The sequence below is a fragment of the Protopterus annectens genome, chromosome 13.part0 (assembly GCF_019279795.1).
Source record: "Protopterus annectens isolate FY-2018-M chromosome 13.part0, PAN1.0, whole genome shotgun sequence".
Classification (NCBI taxonomy): domain Eukaryota; kingdom Metazoa; phylum Chordata; order Ceratodontiformes; family Protopteridae; genus Protopterus; species Protopterus annectens.
Genome location: NC_056747.1, coordinates 474,674,795 through 474,696,101, shown reverse-complemented (window position 1 = coordinate 474,696,101; position 21,307 = coordinate 474,674,795).

Here is a 21,307-nt window from a genome sequence, read left to right as displayed (position 1 = left end):
AGCCTGTCCTTTGATGATGTTATTAAAGACAAACCTCGGATGCATACTCCTTCTATGTAAAAGGGTATTCCTATAACAAGACTTCCTGTGCACTCCAGTGTTAAGTTTGCCATTATTCAGCCTCTCTATATAAACATCCAGAAATTTATCTTACAAGTAGATTCCTCCATTGTGAATTTTAGATAATCTGTAAGTAAATTAATTTAATCAAAAAACATATACAATTCACTTTTGCTGCCTGTCCATAAAAGAAAAAGATCATCTACAAAGCGTTTGTAGAAGATTACAAATTTCTGATAGCTTGGTAGCGGGAATAGATGTTCTCTTTTCCAAATAGCCATAACCAAGTTGGCCTAGCTATTTGCACAATATGTGCCCATAGCTACGCCATCTTTCTGTTTGAACATTTCATTATTGAATACAAAAACATTATTTTCTAATACTATTTTTAATAATGAACATAACAGCTCTGCCTTAGTAGAAGTAAATTCAGAATATTGTATAAGATATTTGTATATGTTTTGTATACCGGTTTGATTGGGAATGACCATAAACAATGACTTAACATCTAGTGTCACTAGGAAATAAGAAACATCTTCTACTGAGACCATTCTTGCATAAAGGTCTAGCAAGAATTGTTTCTCGTCTTTAAGAATAAATGGATTCTTATCTACTAAGGGCCTTAAAGACTTCTCAATACAGACTGAAATAGGTTCGGTGATCCAACCCCTGCCTGCAACTATCGGTCTCATCGGGGGATGGGTTGGATCCTTATGTATCTTTGGTAAAGCCTGAATAATTGGTAGGAGAGGGTACTCTACCCAGAAAAAGTTAAACAACTCTCCACTAATAATTTCATTTTCCTTTAAGTTCTCTAAGGTGTCATAGACCTGCTTAATATGGTCTTGGACATCTCGCAAAGAAATGGACATATAAAATCTCTTCTCATCTAACATCTCATGCACAAGTCTGTTATATCCAACCGCATCCATAATTACTATTGACCCGCCTTTGTCGGCTGGCCTAATAATAATATTTCTATCATTTTTCAATCCATTCATTGCTAATTTCTGTCTGTAAGTTAAGTTACCTTTCTTTTGTGTATGAGAGTAGATACACATATTATAGACATCTTTGTCTACCATTTTACTAAATGCATCAAGTAAAGGGTGGTAGTTGGGAATAAATGTACTTGGTTTAGAAAAACATTGACCTACAGGTTTAGTAGCTTCATTCTTAAACATTAACTTCAACTGTACATTATGAACAAATAGTTTAGTGTCTAAAATAATATCTGTCATATCACTATGTGTAGTGGGTATAAATGATAGTCCCTTATTCAACAGTTGGGTTTCTTCTTTATCTAGGGGTCTATGGGAAATATTCCATACTATGTTGGTGTTAATTTCTCCCACATTTTCTTCAGAGTGGGTCCTTTCTGTTCTCCGCCAGACGCTTTTCTTTTTTGCCTTCCTCTGCTCATAGAGTAACTCCTTCCCCTTCTGGGGATGTTGGTAATGGGGAAAGGGGAAGGATGTATCAGGTTCAGACCACTGGTGGAAAGTGATACTTTGGGCCTAACTACTAATTCAATATTAGCAGAGGTAGGCAGAGTACAGCTAGAATGTGAGCTATTCACATCTGAATCTATGATATTATTATTATGACTGAATCTTGTATGGTCACTCACGACAGCAGTATTAATCTACTGAGGTCAAAGCATTAGAAGCATCAGAGATATTAACAGATTCATTGCTATGAATATTAACAAATTCATTACTATGAGTATTCACATCAATGTCAAATTCATTACTATGAGTATTCACATCAATGTCAACATTATTGCTGCTCATATTATTTATATCAACAACAGATGTGTTCATATTAGAAACGGTAGCTGTAGAAGTTCGCACAAATCTACTGTTCCCATTTGCTTGATTTTGCCTGCTGTTAGAGTTACGAGGCCAAGTGAAAACTTGACCATTTGAAAAATCAAAAATGTCTCGTTTCAGCTTATGCCTCTTTTGCTCAAGAAGCTGTTTCTCAAACAGGAACACGCTATCAAGTAGACGTTCCATCATTTGCTCTACTTCTGCAGTTGGAAATTTATTATGTCATTTTGTTGTTTTTTAATAGTATCTTTAAGTTTACCTTCTTCTGGTGAAAATAATTTGTTTAACAAGGACATATAATTCAGGCTCACCTGGATATTCAACTGTTGCCAGCGATAGAGAAGTTCTGGATATAATGTTCCAGTCGTTGGCATTTTCAATCCCTCTCGGTATTATCTTCTTGTGAATGCACACTTCAAAGTGATAGCGTTGCATCTGTAACCGTTTAAGTTTCAGGAAGTCCGTTTCCAACGAAGCAAAAGCTTCATTCAACACATTATAATCAACCGCGTCATGCACATTCTCGTTTCCTGTATCCACTACCGCATACGCAAGTAATGGATTCGAATCTCCAGTCACACAGCTCAGAAACCGAGCCTAATAGGTGGTTTCTTTTGTAGTTTTCCCTGGGTTGTATGGCAACTCCATGACATGTTCAAATCTCTCGGCCATGGTTCCCTGATGGTACTCACAGTAAATGAATAGTAGTAGACAGCAAAATAAAAAACTAACCACCAAGGGATAAATGCTCTGAAGCCAGTCACAAAGCAAAAAGTAAAATAGGTAAATAAATATGCTTAGGAGCAACCCAGCACAAAACAAAGTCTCCAGCATGGAATAAAGTCTCCATCATCAGTTGAATAAAGTCTCCAGCATCAGTTGAATAGCAATCCAGTGATAAAAATATAATAGTATGCAAGAATGACTCGTTCCAAATAGAACAGGATACCTTTAATTCAGGCACATATAAAAGGTTAGGTAAGTGCTTTCGCCAAAAAGCTTTCTCAAACCATTAGCAAACAAATAGTGAAACCATTAGCTGTCATATATAAAAACAGTTAATTGAATAATTAATTTCAATGACATCACCACAAATCTTAAAGTCATAAGCTAGGTGAGACAGGCATATACTAGGACATATTGGATACAAAGATATTACCATCTATATTAAGCCAAGCTTTAAAATAACACATAAAATTCAAATAAAACATATATACATGATTATATAAAAATCATTAATATAATGATTAAGAATGCACTTTGAACATCAAATATATAATTGGAAGGTCTTGACTACTGATCCATCAATTAAAGAAATAGGTGAGAACTCACAATTTCTATTTAAAAACAAGAAGAATTTGCATAGAATATTATGTTACCCTCATATGCTGGAAGCCTCAAATAATTTCCGTAGAAATGGTACATTCCCATGTAACAATTGTAACTTTTGTTCTAATATTTATAACTATAATATGTTTGTCCATCCAGTCACATCACAATGCTTCCAATTTGAGGTAGTAGCTAATTGTAATACAGAACATGTAGTTTATTTGGCATTGTGTACACGTTGTCCTGCATTTTATGTAGGTAAAACTGATAGAAGGCTCAGAGATCGGATAAGAGAACACCTATACCAAATACGTATCCGATCCAGTACCGATGCCTTATCCAAACATGTTCTTGAGACTGGTATTGAACATACATTTCAATTCATGGTTCTCCAGGTGAACAATCCTAGTATTAGGGGAGGAGATATCAGAAATTATACGGAAAGAATAGAAATTAAATGGATTATCAAATTCAAAACACATGTTAGTCCAGGCTTGAATGATAAAATTCCATTAAAGCCTGTTTGAAAAACAGGAAATTAGTAGTTAAATAGATTTAGTATATTTTTTATATATTTGATGTTCAGAGTGCATTCTTAATCATTATATTAATGATTTTTATATAATCATGCATATATGTTTTATTTGAATTTTATGTGAGTGTTATTTTAAAGCTTGACTTAATATAGATGGTAATATCTTTGTATCTAATACGTCCTAGTATACGCCTGTCTCACCTAGCTTATGACTAAGATTTGTGGTGATGTCATTGAAATTAATTATTCAATTAACTGTTTTTTGTATATAAGACAGCTAATGGTTTCACTATTTGTTTGCGAATGGTTTGAGAAAGCCTTTTGGCGAAAGCGCTTACCTAACCTTTTATATATGCCTGAATTAAAGGTATCCTGTTCTATTTGGAATGAGTCATTCTTGCATACTATTATATTTTTATCATTGAACTGCTATTCAACTGATGCTGGAGACTTTGTTTCGTGCTGGGTTGCTCCTAAACGTATTTACCTATTTTACTTTTTGCTTTGTGACTGGCTTCGGAGCATTTATCCCTTGGTGGTTAGTTTTTTATTTTGCTGTCTACTACAATTCATAATACCTCTTCAGGACATCCAGTCCCATTTGAAATGCTCCATCAAGCACAGGACCATGTCACCAATGAAAAATTCCTTCAAAGGAGGATCAGGACGGACAGATTCCTCCTTTTCAGACCAATAATCTAAAGGTAAAGGCAAATGGGAGAAAGAGGCTAAGGAATCAGCCTCAGAATACCTGCCCAAAGACTCTGGGTCCCTAGCCCTCTAAAAAGTAGAGAAAAATGAGGAGCAGGAACCAAAATCCCCCAAAGGGGGGCTTCAATGCCAGCAAGGAATTCAGCAAGCTTTGAGTGAAGTCCTGCCATTTCTTCTGTGGATCCATAAGAGTAGACACCACATGCTTAGTCTTTTGCCTTTTCTTCATCGAGACATCTGCTCTGACAAAACACAGAGGTTTGGACCCCTACCTGAACTGAATTAAGGTATCCCTGCACCTCTTCCCATACAAGGATATGAAATCCTCCTAGGCGTCTCAGAAATAATTATCCATGGTTCCCCCTTAATATATGCAGTGGACATTCACAGAGCCTCTGAGGATGTGCGAAAAGCAGGTTCCGTGCAATTTCTGGAAGGGGGCAGCAGAGGAAACTGAAGGTTAAGCAGGCTGTCCTTTGGGTTCCCATTTGCCTCAACAGAGAAGTCCGGAGGAGGCAGGATGGAAGGAATCTCAAGTCTAGATTTATTGGCCTTGTTTTTAAGTGGCAGCTATACCTGGAAAGTGAAGAAAGGCAACTAAGCAAGGTCTTGCTAACAAAAACCTGACAGATGGAACAGTGTGTGTGGTCATGCGATGTACCCTAGCTAAACAGACACCTATCTTGGCAGTCCTTATGGGAAATCTGCCTCCAACACTGACTTTCCCTTTTTTGGACGACAAGTAACTCAGTAAACAATACAAGGAAAAGAAAAAAAAAAGAACTTCAACAGGTTACTTATCTGAAAAATATAGGCTTGGTAACACCAGAAAAATGAAAGTCGTTCAGACAGGCATACAACTGCGTATGGGATGGCAGCAATTACGTCCTGACTTGGGAACATATGTACATCAACTTTATGCCCTACGCTGATGCAGAGCATACGGCTGATGTACAGTCTTCCCAAAGGAATAAAGACTTTAGTATACTGGCTGGATGTTGGACTATCCTTGGCAGGAGATCCCAGAGGTAGTGAATACTGCAACAGTGAGATGGAAGGACATTTAAAGTCATGCTGCTGATCAGTGACAGCCATCTTGGATGTCTCCGTTACCTTTTCTGGACTACGGTGTCTTGCAAAGCTCTTTACTCAGTCTCCTTATTTCAGGCTACAGATGCTACACACTTAAGGGATGTTATTCAACTGTGAGGGTTGCAATTCCACTGCTATGCTGACAACATGCAGCTCTACCACTTCTTCCCTCAAGAATCCATGTCAGATGTTAGCCAGCTAGCTAAGGACTCAGAATGCATTCACTCCTGTAAGATCAATAATCATATTAAACTCAACATATCCAGATGGTGGCTATGGTCATTCATGCTACTCTTACAGAATCTTCACTGCTAGTCTTATCACCCAACTTCCTCTGCAATACACACTAGCTATACTTTGTCTCTTAAGGTGCCTGATTTAGGGATGATGCTAAAGGACATGCTCTCATCTGTAGTCAGATCCTCATTTCCATCGATGGAACATCACTTTATCAAAAATCGTATTCTTTCTTAAGATCTCCATATGTGATACAATATATCCTAGTCTCCTTATAATGCCCACAGCTGAGATTTAGAGGTGAAGAGATTGACTTGCTTGCTGCTGATTAAAAAGTCTGCAGAGTGGCTAGTTACTTGGGTGTCCTAGTATCACCACATTAAACTGATTCTACAAGGATTACACTGGCTCACCATCAGGCAACATATAATCTATAAAGATCTTCTACAGGTCTAGCTGTACATGGCTTGGGTATTCTCTATATGAATGATTTGTTGACCCACTATCAGCCGTACAAAATTCTACACAGTCTCCCAGGAGCTGCTAAAGATTTATGTAGTGAGTCTTGAATCTTCTGGGGTGGGGGGTTTTACTCATCAAGAACTGTGCCTCTGGCGCTTACTAACTGGTTGGTTGAGACAGTCCCAAACCTTAGGTGGTTTTGGGTTTATACCACTTCCACGAAAACACATGTACTCAAACACTTATTCACTGACCCCAATACAGTGAAAAAGAAGCTATGTCTTACTAGAATGTTCCATCTATGTTGTAGATCTTCATTCATACATTACGATTAGGACTTCGGTTCTGTCCTTTGAACCAACACGGCCCATTCATAAGTCAGCCCCAGCCAAAAAGCTCTCAAGCTAAATCCTACCCATAGTGCCCCTCTTCCAGTCTCTTCAGATTGAGTTTGCCCACCCAGCACATAGGTGTTAAAAAGGACAGGTAGACAAATTGAAGGCCCTGTCTGATCAGATACCCTAGTATATAATGGGACCCCACAGTCCACCAGTAGTCCCGGTAGGGGGAAGGAGGGCAGGGAGTAAGGAATGAATGAAGATCTACAACACAGATGGAATGTTATGTAATACAACTTCTTTATCTGATGCTGTAAATCTTCATTCATTCCTTATGATTAGGACCGAATCCCCAGCTACTTGCATCCTTGGCGGCCCTATGGAAGGATATTCCTGAGCACCATCAAACCAAAGGATGCTCTTCCTTGGAGGCCATATCCAATTTGTAAAGAGTGATAAATGTATGCGGTCTTGCCCAAGTGGCTGCTGCACAAATATTGTCCATTGGAAACTCTAGAGTGAAAAGCCACTGAAGTTGCTATTGATCTAGTGGAATAAGCCTTGACTTTTGAAGGTAAGGGTACTTTTGTTTTGTAGATGGATGAAAGTGATAGCATTCCTAAGCCATTTCAATAGAGTTACTTTGGATACAGCTTTGCCCAGTATGGGGCTTAAGAAGGCAACAAAATAGCTGATCAGATTTTCTGAATGATTTTGGTCTGTCCAAATAAAAACAAAGTTGTCTATACACATCTAGTGCATGTAGTAGATATTCCCCCTTGTTAGAAAAACGGGGAAGGAAAACAGGTAAATCAATGAACTGATTAACAGAAGAGACTGAGATAACTTTAGGTAGGAAAGGAGTATTAGTACAGAGTGAAACCCTTTCTTTGTGGAAAATTAAGTATGTTTTTTTGACATTCAAGGCCTGCAATTCAGAAACTCTCCTGGCTGAAGTGAGAGCAACTAAAAGTAGGGTCCTTCCAGGATAGGAATTTAATGTCACACGAATTTGAAGGCTTGAAGGGTGAACCAGTCAGGATTTGTAGGACTAGAGGTTCTGTTGGTGGTTTAAAAGGGCAGTTTGATATGCCAGACACCTTCCATGAAAGCCTTACAGAGTTGGTGGGACATAACTGAAGAGTTGTTAATCCCATTATGAAAATTAGCAATAGCTGTTAAGTGTACCGTAATGGTAGATGCTGAGGCTCTATGCGTAATAAGGTAGTGAGGTATTCTAAAATCGTGTGAATAGGCAATGAGAAGGCATCAACCTTTTGTTCTTTGCCCCAAAGAGAAAACCCTGTCCATTTGCTGTAATAGATTTTCCTGGTGGATGGTTTGTGTAAAGCCAGAAGGACTTCATGAACAGTGGAGGATAAATCAGTTTGCTTGGCAAACATTGGAAGTAGAGATACCAAGCTGAGAGCTTGAGGTTGTGCAAGATGGGATGAACCAGTCCTTGCAGGTGAGTACGAAACCATGGGAATGGATCCAAGGTTCATGGGTGGTGAACCTGATGAGGCCAAAGAAAGGGGGACCAGACTTGGCGGGGTCAATAGTGGGCAATGAGGATGACTGTGCTTCTCAACCTTTGAGCTTTCTTCAGGAACTGTGGAATGGGGGGAAAGGCATATTGTAGGCCTGGGGGCCAATCGTCAGTCAGACCATCTCTCGGTGACTATCCCTGAGGGGGAATTAGGGCAAAGAAGCTTCTGCCCTTGTGGTAGAGGGGGGAAGCAAATAGATCGCAGCAAGGCTTGCTCCAATGATGGAAGATCTGAGTCGCTACTGCAGGACTGAGAGACCACTCGTAAGGCATCAGGATGTTCCTGCTCAAATTGTCTGTCATTAGGTTGGAACACCTGGGAATGTGTGTTGCTATGAGAAAGTGGTTGGAAACTATTGTTCAATGCCATATTCTCATGGCTTCCCAACATAAGGGGTATGACCTGGTTCCACCTTGTTTGTTGATGTACCAGACAACTGACACTTCCAATTGTACTGCAATTGTCCCAGAAGGGTGGGAAGTAAGGAAGCATGCAAAGCTAAGAGGACCACCCTCAGTTCTAGGTCATTTATGTCCAGGTTGGCCTCTATGATGAGCAAGTGCCTAGGACAGTCTTCCCTTGGTAATGCCCTCCCACCCTAACAGGGAAGTGTCCGTGGTCACTGTGGCCCTGGGTTGAGGGGTAGAAAATGGTCGACACCACAGGTTCTCTTCTGGTTTCATCCACCAGGACAGATCATGCTTGCAGTATCTTGTGTGTATTGGGTGAGAAACTGGATGGTATAGGAGCCACTGTAGGATTCTCATATGTAACCCTTCCAGAGGCACTAAAGTGATGGTCGCTGCCATGGAACCCAACAGTTGCAGTACTAGGTGTGCTGGGATGAACTACTGAGGTAGAAGAGCCTGGGTTCTGATTTTCAGAAACCTGTAAGGAGGTAGAGCAGCACGGTAAGATATTGTGTCAAAGAGTGCTCCAATGAATTCCAAGGTTCGAGTTGGTAGTAGGCTTGACATGTCCAGGTTGATTGTTAATTCCTAGCTCTACAGCAAGGCCTTGAGTGTATGAGATTGCCTGAATCAATAGACTCCTGGTCGGGGCAGTGAGGAGCCAATTGTCTAAATATGGAAACACCTGGAATCCTTGTAGCCTGAGGTGAGCAACTACAACTGCCATGCATTTGAACACTCTGGGACAGTGGACAGACCAAAGGGCAGTATTCAGAACTGATGGTGATTGGCTCCCTGTGGGAAGCGGTAGTATTGTCTGGTGCATTTGTCCATTTGTATGTGGTAATATGCATCCTGAAGATCTATTGAGGACATCCAGTCTTCCTCCAGAAATGGGAGAATGGACTGAACTGTGACCATCCAGAATTTCGTGTGTCTGCCAAATTTGTTTAGTATGCTGTTATCCAAAATTGGTCTCCAGTCCCCTTGGTCTTTTTTGATACTAAAAAGAACCTTGAGTAAAATCTGGATCCTATTTGGTGTGGTAGGACTAATTGGATGACTTTTTTTCTAGCAGCTTTCCAGTTTCTAATACTGCTGCGTACCTATGACTGGGTGGAACAACGCGGATTCACCTTAGAAGCTTGGGGATGTGGTATCCTCTGGTTACTATTCTCTGCACTCAGAAATCTGTTATTGATTGCCAGGTTGATTGGCGCAGAAAAAAAAATCCCCCAACTGCTTTAAGTGGAAAGCAATCTGGCCGTTGCTCAGGAGTGCTGATAGGGTTGACCAGAGAAGATGTCTCTGGCACCCCGATTATGCAGTCTCCCTCTGCCGCTATATGGACATCTTCCTGATGAGTTCCCCCCTCTGCCCCTGGGGGATTGCTCACCACGAGTGTCAAGGAAAGGTCCTTGGGAGTTTTTGAACCACATCTTTCCTACCCTCTGATTCCTGGAATAAGATAATTGAGGGTTGGAAAAACGTATGCCCACAGCAGATAGGGTCTTTCCGTCCTCCTAACTTCGTGCCAATGTATCTAACCTTAGGGCCGAAAAGGGAAGAGTCAAAGGGCATGTTGATTAAGGAAGACTTGAAGGGGACTGCAAAGTCACAAGTGCATCCAGGCATGAAGTCTCATGACAATGCCTGAAGCGGTGGCTCTAGTTGCCCCTTCGGTTATGTGAGCAATCAACCACATAGAGGAGTTACAAATGGACTCAAGGGTAGCAAGATGAGAGGCAACTTTATCTCGTACCTCATCAGGCAGTACCCCCACCAAACAGGCTGACAGTTCTGAAATCAAATCTCTTTGGAGGTGCGTAAAATGTGCCATATAATTCAGGGACCAAATGACAAATGTCGCTGAAAAAAAGGTCTGCTTCCCTAGTCTGTCCAAAGCCAAAGGTCAGTGAAAAAATGTCTGCTTCCCTAGTCTGTCCAAAGCCCAAGACTCCCTGTTTGGGGGATGGACAGCTGAACTATCCTCTGCAAGTTCTCTTTTTGTGGCTGCCACCACGACTATGGAATCCATGACTAAATGCTTGGACCAGTGAGGATGGTCTTCTGGGGGTGAAAGAATTTTGTCAGGCCTCCGGGGAATTGGTTCAATGTTGTCTGGAGCCTTCCAGGCATGCTGTCCGATATGTTTAACTCGTTTGAAGGTGGGGTCAACCCAGCAACAGTGGCGGCTGGTGACTTCAAATTAAACGGGGTCTGCAGGAGACAGCTGAATGGGAGGGCCAATTGGAAGGGGTGTGACCAACTAGAAAGGGATGGAACTATGCTCAAAACCACAACAACTGGAACTTTAATTAAATACGCTGCCCTGGGTGCCAAACCGTCATTACGAGAGTCCAATCAAGAGAAAATGAAGTGTAGAAGAAAAAAATATTTCAATGCATTGGCTACATGACAACTTACTTAATATCTAGATGGAAGCACAAAGGTTGTAAGGCATGAAAAAATAAATGCTTTTTAAATACATTACTGGAATGGCAGTCAAAATCAAGTATAAAATAAAACAAGCAGCACTCAGCTCAAACCACTTCTCCTTGCACTGCAGTTCTAATTATAATTTATATTCAGCTTTATAAAATTACCAAGTAGCATGCTGAAAGTAGCAATATCTGTGATAACCCCACTTGTAAAAATGTTTGTTATCCATAAAGGACCTGCTGCCTGACAACTATCTAATTGTTTCATGGGGAACACGTGATCAAAGTAAAAAATGAACAGCAAACAAGAAACAAGCTCAAGATAAATTGCTTAAAGGATTACTGCACAAGTTATGGACCATACATGATAGATTGGCATTCTGTTTAGTTTATGGGTAAATCCTGCAAAGATAACTGCAAGTCTCCAACAAATGTAATGAGCTTCTGAAAATACTGTAATCCTGTCCTTTATTTCAAATACTGCCATATGCATTTCAATACCTAAGGTTTATACGTTATCTAGTTATGTAAATATTCTCTGCATGGCAACAATGAAAAGGCTTTCAATGTTGGTAATTCTTTAACAGTATGCTTATTAAAGCTTACATGCATCTTACAATCTCCGACAAGCTTACCTGATGGTCAATAAAGCATTGCTACTTTAATACAGAGCAACAGGGCACTGCAACAGCATGCATTTTCTGAATAAGAACCATAAATCAACAGTATAAACATTTGACAGAAAACCAGAACATTCTGCAAAATCAAGGACAGATGAAAAGTCATGGTCGTACTTGTGGTCTACCTTGGATGGGGGAATACTCTGCACACTTACACTGCATAACTGCTCCTTGCCTTGCTTGGACACATCCAGAACCACTACAATGGGGAGTGGGGTGCAACAAATAGGTCACAGTTTGAAATGTCTCTGGCTAACTGTGATGGCTCTGACACTCATACCTCTCAACCTCAGAGCAAGAAATCTGGACAAAGCCATACACAGAAGTGGGACACAGGCCCAAAAATAAAGACAATGTTTAAATATTGTTCTTATAAACTTAGAAAGATAATAGAATAGTAGTAGGTCTTGCATTAGTATGAATTTTCGAAGGTATGAAATCTGAAACTCAAATTTCTGCCATTATTTTCTAACTTCAGTCTTTAATGATTTGCTACAAATTTGCCAGAAACCCACAATTTTATGAAAAACAGACCAAAAATGTTATGCAAAAATATAAAATTGCCACACAATACAGCAGGGAACCTGTCAAAGAAGGGACACCTTTTTAAAATTAGTACTGTTAACTTGAGCAGCTGACAAAATACGATCATCTACATGCATTTCTGAAATAAAAGTAATCTATAACTCTGATCATTATAGTTATTTATAATTGTAAACCCTCCACGTTTTCTTTCAAAATTGCCATTTTGCAGAGGGATTATTAGGGGGAGAGCAACATTTTGAGCCAAAATTGGGGACAGTTGAGAGGTTTGGATATTCCTAATTCTATAAAGCGATTTATTTGCACATACCTCTCAACCTCTTAATGCAGGAAATCTGGACAAGGCCAAATATATTGGGGGGAACATGCGAACAGTACTAAAAATTGCTCTTGTATAAACTTAAGACAGTTGATAGCTCCACAAAGTCTGCTCTTCACTTTTTCCCTTAGAACTGTTCTAAATCTCAAAGTATGCACTCTATTTTCATTCTAAAGCCCTGCACTTGCTCATATAAGTAATCTTATAAGTAAGCACTAATAAACTAAAGCACTACACCCTCTTATATTCCCTTTAAGTACTTGGCTCCCTATTGGTCCTTTTTGATCAGTCAAAAAGTAGTTCCTTATACTATACTGGCATGTCCAAAAGTCAGTTTTGGGTTTACTCTCCAGTCCAGCTGGTGAATCTGGGAATCTTGAGGCAATGTTACAACTGCCTTATGTACACAGACCACCCTCTCCTCCTCTCAACAAGCTGAAATATATGTGAGAGATGCAACTGTATAGCCTAACTGGAGGCTGAGCTCTCTCAACCCAGTACTGACGCAGTCAGTCAGGAGGAGAAGGTAACCACACACTCCACAAATCCAGTCTCACATTGACCTATTGCAACAGAAAACCAAACACAAACACACAAAAACATACTCAGAGGCTCTAAATAAAAATCTGCCCAAGCAGCAGAGACCTCCAAAGCAGACATCCAAGCAACCGCTACCCCACAACAATACCCACATATCACATAGTTCACAAAGTCAGTGTGCCACACAGTCACAGCCCTTAAGGCTAAACAACACACCTAATACACTTGTAATAGATGACTCTGTTGTCAGACACTGACGTCCCACTCACCAGGCTGAACAAGAAGGTCACTGTAAGCTGCCTGTCGGGTGCCAGGATCCACCACATAACACAAGCACTCAGGTCACTCCAAAGCAAGTACAAATATGACTCCGTCATTGTCCAAGAATGATGCCACAGTATAAAGGCAAAATTATCAATTTTAACAATTGGCTAAAGTATTGGTGTCATTCAAACAGAATCCAGTGTCTGTCGGCCTGGGATGACATGCTCGACAAGCCACGTTGCTTCGCTAGGGACGGCTTGCACCTGTCACCCCTGGGCTTTCAAATACTGGCTAAGGCTCTTGCCACCCCCACAGTGACTTTTTTAGGCAAGGCTCAAAAGACAAACCCACCTCCATAGACAACACAAGGAAAAAGAAACTAAGGGTAATGCTGCTCAACGCCAGAAGTCTAAACCTCAAGATGCATGCACTCGAGGCTCTCCTCAGTATGGAGAATATCGATATCTGTGCAGTAACAGAAACATGGTTCAAGGCTCCCGAAAGCAACCCAGCACTAACAGGTTATACCTCATACCATGCTTTTCGGCTCCAAAACTCGGACCGAACCACAAAAGGAGGGGGTGTACCCATATTCATCAAAGATACTCGCACCTCGAGGTTAGTGGCACTTCACGAAGCATCAGAGACCATCCATGTGCAACTAACAGTGGGCAAAGCTGCCTTTCAGTTTGTAGCCTGCTACAGACCACCCTTCCAAACTCAGGAACCCCACTCGGCTTTCCTGACCACTGGAGAATATGAAGGTCTCTCCAAACACCATTATATTGGGTGACTTCAACTACCCAAACATAGACTGGAAGCACTACTCAAGCCCCAACACCCTCACCCAATGGTTCCTAGAATTTATAAACTCAAATGCTATGGAACAACTGGTCACCACTCCCACAAGAGGGGAAAACATATTGGACCTGATCATCACCAACATGGGGACTCTGTTCCATACCAGAGGTATACCCCTCATTGGTAAGAGCCGACCATAAATGAATCTCACTGGACATCCATATCCCGTCCCAACCCCCAGCCAGGGAAACCACGGTGAAGAACTTCTCAAAAGCAAACTTCACAATTCTCAAAACTGAGGTGGAATCCTTCAAAGCCCCCGGGCCAGTGGAAAATACAGCCCAAACCGCAGAATCCTTTACAAACGCACTCTATGGACACCTACAGGAATGCATGGATCGTGCTATCCCAAATAAAACCAAGACTCGTTCCTCCAAAGGCAGGAGACCTGTCTGGTGGACCCCAGCTATAAATAAGCTATACAACAGAAGGAGGAAGCTACTACATGATAGAGCAAAATCCCAAAAAGGGAAGGCATCTCTGATCAGTACTAGCAAGAAACTACAATCCCTCATAAAATCATCTAAGGCCAGCTTCGAAAGAAAAATTGCACAAGATGCTAAAGATAATCACAAGGCCTTCTTTAGTTATTTCAGGAACCTGGGTGGCAATGCCCAGATATGCTCTGAGTTAGTGCAAAAGGACAAAAAATTGACTGAACCCACAGACATTGCCAACATCCTGGCAGATAGGTTCAGTGCAAACTCCCCCCCCCTTCCCATCCAAAACAGCAAATGTCTATCCCAACAGAGTGTAGCCTCCCTGACATCACAGATGAACAGGTGAGAGCTGCCCTCTCCAAAGCAAAAAAACAGCATCAATGGGACCGGACGGTGTCCCGGGCTGCATCTTACATGAGCTCCAAGAAGAACTGAACCCTCACATAAAGTCACTGTTCAATCTCAGCCTTACTACAGGATATGTACCCAAGGAATGGTGTACAGCAACAGTGGTCCCACTCCACAAAGGTGGTGCCACAACAGACCCCGGAAACTATCGCCCTATAAGCCTGACTAGCCTGGTCTGCAAAGCTATGGAGTGTATCATCATGGAACTCAAACAAAAACATTGGGAACCTCCAAATACTGGATCCTACTCAATTTGGCTTTGTTAAGGGCAGATCTTGCCTCTTGAACCTGGTCGACTTCTTTGAAACAGTCACCAAGGCCATAGATGAAGGAAAAGTAGTCCACACAGCCTACCTGGATCTCGCAAAAGCCTTCGACAATACCCCACTCGGGCATCATAAATAAGCTCACCAGCTTAAATATCAACCCCTATGTCACAAGATAGGTTGCAAACTGGCTCAGGGATAGAACCCACATGGTCAGAATTGCAGGTACCATGTCAGACTCTAAACCAGTTACAAGTGGCATCCCACAAGGCTCAGTCCTGTGACCTCTCTTGTTAGGTATATATTTCTCTGAGGTACAGGCTAACACGGGAGGACTATGGCTGACCAAGTTCGCAGATGACTGCCGACTGACACAAGCATCCTCCAAAAGGGTCTCACAGAGACGGATAACTGGTGACAGAGCCATGGCCTAAAGCTAAATGCCAAAAAGTGGATAGTCATCCCCTTTGGGAAAAACACAAATTACCACATAGGTGGTAATCCATTAAGTACAGAAGTAATTAGGGATTTCGGGACCCAAGTAGATAGCAATCTCTCCTTTGACAATCACGTTGCCAAAGTGGTTAGAAAGACCTTCTATATAGCCCACCTTATCACAAAAGGGTTCAAATCTAGATCAAGAGAGCTCATTGTGCCATTAGGCCCATAATTGAATACAATGCCCCATTTGGGATGTACCTTACCCGACACCTGCAGCAACTGGAAAGACCCCAAAAGTACCTCACCAAGAGGATCAAGGGACTCAAACAGATGCCCTACGCAGTTAGGCTAAAGAAACTCCAGCTCTACTCGGTTGCTTACTGCCTACTCAGAGGTGATCTGTGCCTGACGTATAAAGCCATGTCCAACCCAGAATTAATGGACATGCTCCACCTCAGGAAATCCAAATCCCTTAGAGCTACATGCTCCAGGGACTTAAACCTCAGCACAGAAAATAGGACATGCTGGAGGGACAGATTCATATCCCAGAGGCTCCCCTCACTCTGGAACAAAATCCCAATCCATGTTAGGCAGAGCCCCTCAATGATCCTCTTCAAGAGAAATCTTGACGAGTGGATGGGAAAGATCATAGGTTTACCCCTGGGATCTCTTCTGTGTCCCTACTAGACAGAGGCACAGTAAACTAACCTTAAAAGGGCTATCTTCTGTGACCTACTATACAGAGGCAGAGTCAACTAATCTAAAAGGGTGGCGAAAGCCAAACACACACTGACTAGGCTTATAAATTCCCTAGTGCAAATAGCCTAGTATCAACCTATGAATATAACAGATCTTGCTTTTGCATGCATTTTTCTGAAGGTCATGACGTCTGAAACTCAATGTCTGTCATTATTTAGTGACTTCATTCCTAAATGATTTGGCAAAAAACCACAAATTTTATGAGGAACAAACCAAAAATAAGAAGCAAAAATCTATTCAGTCTGCAAAATTCTGGACAGCTGAGAGGTATAGTTCAGCCGGGGCTGTCTGAGTTTGCTGCCCTTCTCCCCCTCACAAAATCATGGTTGAATGGAGCGTCCCCCCTGCAGCCTTTCCAATGTCCCATTCCTTGGTTATTTTGCCCCATTTGCCATAAACACTGTAATGTGCATACTGCTTTACTTCTGCATGATATGGATTTCATTTGAAAGTTTTATTTTATATTTTACAGCATAAACCCTAATAGATATCTGCTAAACAAAGCAATGCAGTCTCACAGTGAAAATAGACTTATTAATTGAAACCCACATTCAAAGAAAATACATTTTGCCAGTGGCAGATAAAGATTCATTTTGGGCTGTTTTCAAATCATAGGCCCCTTGAGCACGAAACATACACATGCTCTTTGATACACCTTCCTGACTATATTAAATTATATTCCTTGTACAATACAGTACAGTTGTTAGAGGGCATTTTAAATGTATTGTTTTAAACATTTTTCCAGTAAACAATGAAACAAAATGCATGCACCAATAATGAAAAAACTGCCCAATTCAGAACATTTCCATCATAAAAGTCTACTCAAACTTCAACAGTCCACCAGTATCAGTAAATATGCACGATCTCTGAAGAAGTAAAAATCATCTAAATAATTCCACATTAAAGAAATGAAGAGGTTACTGCTAGCAAACAACTTTATATGCCATTGTTTCATCTAAAAGTGCCTGTTGCCCTTGAGGAATAAACTGCTTATGTTGAATTAAAAAAATTATAATGCTAGTAATATCGCAATAGGTTATGGATGGCAAACTGATAACAGGTTCATAGTTACTAAGTATCTTCGCTAAAGAGGACTGTGGCATCCATCCTCTTTACAACAGAGTACAGTATCAGCAATGGATCTACCTACTGTGGAAGTAGAACCCACAGCCTTCTGCATCTAAAGCAGGTCATACCTGTTGTGCTATTTACAATGTAAGCAAACTCGGCATAAGCAGCACTAAACTTTTGTTCCCCTGCAGCTCTCAGCTCCTTGTAAAATCTACTCGACACTCAGCTGCATCTCTGAACTTTGCAGCACAAGAAATCTGGACAAAGCCAAAATTTATTTGGGGGGGGACAAAAGCCCAAAAACCAGGGACACATTTTAAACATTGCGTGTATAATGTTGGAAAATTGCTAGAATAAAATGCTGTGTTACCACCATACATTTCACTGCCAAGTACTGAACCCAGGTCACTGGGCAAAACAGCCAGAGCAACATACCACTATGCCAAATCATCTATTTTTATAAAAGAAAGTAAGACTGAAGCTTAAATGGCTACTATTTAGTGAATTCAGTTCTCACCATAGCTGTCAACATCTTAGCACAAAACACCTGATCAAAGCCAATAATGGGGGAATACAGCCCCCAAACATATTCAGTGAGTTCAGTTATCACCATAGCTCTCAACCTTGACACAAAAAACCTGGACGAAGCCAATAATGGGGGAATACAGTCCAAAAAATAGGGACAAATATCCACTGAGGACACCAGAGCAAACCCACACAAACACAGGGAGGACATGCAGAAGGCACCCCAGCCAAGAATCAAACCAGACAACCCATAGCAATCGGGCAACACTGCTACCACTGCACTACTGTCTGTTAACTAACAAAAATACAGAAAAAACACAGATTTTATGAGGAACAGAACAGATATGAGGCAAAAATCTGCAAATGTTTTAGAAATGGTGGTGGGTAGGGAATTTAGGCTCTTGTCACTTGGGCCCAAGGTACTGGGTTCAAGCCTTATTCTCTACCCACCACCATGAAGCAATTGGGGCATTTTACACACACACACACACACACACACACACACACACACACACACACACACACACACACACACACACACACTGCACTGACCACCACCCACCTGTCTCCAGAATGGCCTGCAACACACACACACACACACACACACACACACACTGCAGTGTTCACCACCTACCTGTCTCCAGAATGGCCTGAAACACACTCTTCTGCAGCGATCACCTGTTTCCAGTGGTCTCCATGATCCTGTGCCCGCCCGATCAGTCCTCCATACTGTTTCTATGCCCGGATCCTGTGCGATCAGTCCTCCATACTGTTTCCAGAAATGTCCACGATCCTGTGCCCGCCCGATCAGCCCAGAAATGTCCGCGATCCTGTGCCCGCCCGATCAGTCCTCCTGTGGTCTCCCGTGAGATGTGAGGAGGCTGGAACCTCCTACTATTGGTCCAGCCTACAGGCGACCTTCCGGTCAACACCGCACAGATCTCGGAGTTGGAAGAGTGGAGTTTCCTGCCTTCCCTATCAGGACTGCCTGAGAAGTCTGGAGCTGAGGAATGCCTGAGCATGTGTGCTTGGAGTTCTGGTCTGCTTAACACAGCAGTCAGGAACTAAACACGCATGCGCGGAGTTATGGAGCTATTTTTTTTATTTTTTATATGTTATACAGTGGGAGATATTTTTATATGTTCTATGGTGGGGGGACTTACAGGTGGGGACCCATTTTACAGGTGGGAGGGCTGCAGTCCTATAGTCCTATAGCATGAGCCGCCCCTGCCCAGGAAGTAGATAGTCAAGCACAGAAAGCTTGCAAGAATACGGACTCCTGGGCTTGAGGACTTTGTCTCCCCTCTGCTTGAGGATCTCAAGAATGTCTCCAAATGAGACGTCTTCCGGCAGAGACTGTGGGGACCCCTTTTCCCTCATCTCAGTCAGTATCTTCGGTGACAGATTCCTCCATGGAATCCAAGTGCTTCCACTTGCATGCTTTCTTCCCAAGTAGCTCTTCAGTGGGCTCTTCTGAAGAGGATCCCGGAGAGATGGTTCCCTTAGGGCAGGGAGTCTTGCTGTTCCCCCGTGCTTGAAGTCCTTGTGTAGGAGGCTGTGTCAGCTGCATACTAGAGGGAGGGAGGGCTCCAATGCCTTAGGTGCCAACTGTACACTCGCAGAAGCAAGGGCCCTCTCAGTCACCTGGAAAGCAGGTCCAACAGAAGAGGGATGGGAGCCCAGAACAGAGGACAACCTCGGAACCGGGGTCACATCCCACTCCGACAAACCTGCCCCCAGGATAGGAGCCCCGATAGGACTGGAAACTGTCGGAGCCATAGATGGTCACATGGAAAGAATTGGTGCCAGCAGCCCTGTCACAATTCTGGGGATGGACCAGCTCTGACTAGAGCATGGTGCAAAGGGATTCTGCTGCCAAGAATGAAAATGTTATTGTTGGAACCATAGCAGAGGGCACCTGGGAGAGCATTGGTACCAAGGGCTCCGAGGTCTGGGAGGAAGTCGGAAGAGGATAAACAGGGGAATAAACAGAAAGAGCTTTGGCTCTGGATGTGAGAGAAGCAGGAGGTGGTAGACCTCTAGCTGTTAGAAGCTGATCGACAAGCCTCACTACATCTATTTCTGACAGGCTCCTGGTGGATTTGATAAATGCTGCTGAGGAGGAATCTGGTCTGTCCAGAAAAGGGCTGTACTGCTGCCCTACAAATGGGTCATAAGTAAAATATCTTGTCCTTGGTAAATATTCATTTTAAGCACAGAGGATGGAGCTGTGAAGGTAATCTTTACCGTAACTGGGGTTGGTACCAATATGGTTGCAGCAAAAGGTCCTTGTTCTGAGGCTGTTGATAGCACTGAGGGAATGGTTTGAGTCCCTGGTGCCAAAGAAGTCCGAAGAGGTCTGCGCTGATGGCGCCGAAGTAAGTAGGGGCTGCTTCAGTTTCATGGAGGAGGGAGAGAGTGGAACACAGTGGCTTCAGTTTCTTTGAGCTAGATTTTTCTTTGGAAGGAGGTGGTGAGACCTCAGCCTCAGAGAGGGCCTCTGAAAAAGAGGTCTTTAGTAGGCCTTTAAGAATAAGTTTATTCTGGCGTTCTGCAAGGGTGCAGGAAAAAGAAGTTATGTACTCACCATAACGTTCCATGTGAGTTGTTCATCTCACCTTCATTCTTACAGATGGGTTTGGAACCAATCCTCTGCTCCGAGTTGTCCTACTACAAAGCTTGAGGTCTTCAGACAGCTCGAGGCCAAGTTCCTATCCTATGATGCACTTCGAGTTACCTCAGATCTTGTTTCCTGCCTCTAATATCATATGCCATTCAATCACTTATTTTAGATAAAACCCATAGAAAGACAAAGCAACCATGATAAAACTAGCATCTCGGTCCTCGAAAAACCCTGGAGGGGTAGGAGAGTGGGAATTAAGAATGAAGTGAGATGGACAACTCACATGGAACGTTATGGTGAGTACATAACTACTTTATGTGAAGTTGTTCCATCTCGTCGTTCATTCATACACATGGGTAGCATCCCAAGCACCATCTTTCTCGGGTGGCTCACGGGAGTATGCTTTTCAGGACAGTAGAACTAAAGGAGGCCCTATAAACTTTGTAATGAGTGATAAAGATATGAGGTTTTGACCAAGTGGCTGCTGCACAAATATTGTCTGTAGGAAGCCTAGCAAAGAAAGCAGAGGATGTGGACACTGCTCTGGTAAAAATGAGCCTTAATTTTGTG